Raw genomic sequence first — 2,604 nt, 5'->3', positions numbered from 1 at the left:
GTAGCCCTAGCGGACTTTTCCAGAGGAAATAGCAGACGGTCACATGGGAGCTCGAAGTCAAGCCACCGAGTCAGGATGACCTGAAGAGGCCCTCTGTCCCTTCCTCTGGCTGGCCCTGCCCTGTGTTCCCGGGACCCTCTTCAGAAGCCCTTCCACCGTGAGTGTCCCCAGCCTGCTTCAGGGTGACCTCCAGTCCGTGGGAGATGGAGCAGAGTTTGTGTGAAGAATGGGACCAGGGCTTTGAACCAAGCACCTGCGAGGTCAGGATGCTGCTCCCGGGTGAGCGGCCCCTCTCTGGCCTGGCGGGAGCCGTCAGGAGGCCTGTCCCTGGAACGCACGTCTGATGGGAGAGGGCAGATACCCTACACGGGGCCCATGTGGGGACAGGCCAGTGAGCCACTAGAGCCCAGAAGGGCCTCTGTGACCCCCTGGGACCCATTTCCTTGTGGCCAGACCCAGGTCAGAGGGCCGCTCCAAGTGGACTCAGGGTTCTGGGGGCGAAGGAAGGGGAGGCCAGCATTGGCCTTGGTGGGGACATGCTTTCTAGGTCTCGCAGGTCCAGTGGAACTGCTGGGTGCCAAGGATGCACACGCGGGCTGGTCTTGGCCTGGGCGCCCGGGGAAGCAGGGGGGCTGGTGCTCACACCGTGGTCACAGCCCCACTCTGTGTGCGGCAGTGCCCGGGCCTGGGGGCTCCAAGTCACCAGTGATAAGAGGCAGAGACTGGGCCCTGGGTGGGGGCCGGTGGTCTGCTGCAGGCTCCCCTGTGGTCAGGGCCCTGGGATGGGGGGTGGCAACACGTTTGAAGAGACCTGAAACCCAGGCCACTGCATTTTGGGGTTTTCAATCACCTAAGAATGATGGACACGGACATCCTGACCCATTTCTGGGCCTCCAGGCCCGTCCACCTGCGCCCTGGGGAAGAGGTGAGTCCTCGGCAGGGGTCAGAGGTGGGCTCTTGGGCATGAGGATGGGAGGGCTGGAGGGGAGGGCGGGTACCGGTGGTCATGGCACCAGCGGCCATGAATGCCATCTGGGTGAGTCTGACAGCCCGTGATAGACATGAGGCATGCGGCCTTGTCCACCGTCACCCACCATGGGCTCCAGGGCCGAGGGGCCATTGGGCCACACAGGGACGCAGCCGGCCTCTGGTGTGTCTGGTTTCCTACGGAGGAGACAAGTGTTCTTCCCTGTTGACACGGCGGGACGACGCTTGCACATCAGAAGGTCCCCCAAGCCCACGACCGCATCGCCAGGGAGAAGGGGTAAGGAGTGCTCGTCGTCCTCCCAGGCTGGGCTGGCACCTGCTGGGCTCTCAGGCCATGGCACGGGCGCTGGCAGCCACCACGTGTCCCTGGCCAGGGCTGGATGGCAGCGGGTGGGAGTCCCCGCGGGGGAGGAGCCGGTGGGAGCGAGTTGTTTTCCTGCATGAAACATGCTGAGTGGCTCTTTCCAGAAAACACTCTGAGAATGACCCACCGCCTCGAAAGCTGTGCTGTCCCGAGTCCCACATCTGGTAGCTACTCTGGCAACAGACACGGCCTTGTCCCGCGGGACGATGCTGGGCACAGGGAGGGAGAGAGTGTCTGTGTGCGCGTGAGCACAGCGTGGTTTTCGCCCGAGAGTCAGCCACACACCCAAAGTCTTCAAGTCGTGCATGGTAGGCAACCAGCAAATTGTTCTGTATTTTGGGATCTGCTATTGACTCATTGTAGGGAACTTTGCGTCATTAAGTGCTGGAGACAGTGCTCTCTGGGAGCCGAAACAGACATTTACATTCAGATTATACGTATATTCAGTGGTTTCAGAAGTGCTTAAATACTGTCGGAGTTGTTACTTGTGTGTGACTGAGATCTGGTCTATTTTGTTGTAAAACTGTCTCTAGAGAAGAGACTGTCAGAATGCTGAGAGCACAGTGCTGAGAGAGGCTGGCACAGAGGAGGAGGAGGGAAGAGGAAGGAGAGTGAGGGAAGAAGAAGGAGGGAGGAGGGAGGGAGAAAGGTGGGAGGGGGAAGGATGGGAAGGGAGGGAAGAAGAAGGAGGAAAGAAGGAGGAAGGAAGAAGGAGGAAGAGGAGGTCCAGGGGTGTGAGGTGATGGTGGAGGGGCACTGAGGAGAGAGCGGTGGCTGGCCAGTGTTTGGATGTCCCTGCTGCAGACAGAGCTGGTCACTGTGGGTCCATGTGTCTCTGTCCCAGATGAACCCGGGTGTCCTGATGGAGCCACGGGCCCGGAGAGACGAGTCCCTTCCTGCAGATCTGCCCACACCGCTCCCCAGCTGCGAGTGGGTTTGGGTGGCTTTGACCTTAGCTCCGCTTTTCATCAACTTTTGGAGGCTGCAGTCCGCCCCCTGCTCTGTCGCCGGAGCACACATCTGGGCTAGTTTATCGACGTTAGCTACCTGCTGTGCCGCCAAGCGCCTCCCGGCTCCCGCGCTGTGCTCTGAAAACGCAGGTATTGTGCGGCCGAATTATAATCTCGCTGTGATAATACGCCTGTATTGACTCAACAAAATGAGTTGTCTATTTTGTTTTCACATAGACATCTTGAAGAAGGAAAAGCTGACAATCAGAAACATAAATATTTTGGACTTCACATCTTATGGCA

Source organism: Lutra lutra, chromosome 3, assembly GCF_902655055.1.
Source record: "Lutra lutra chromosome 3, mLutLut1.2, whole genome shotgun sequence".
NCBI lineage: Eukaryota > Metazoa > Chordata > Mammalia > Carnivora > Mustelidae > Lutra > Lutra lutra.
This window is presented reverse-complemented; position numbering follows the sequence as displayed.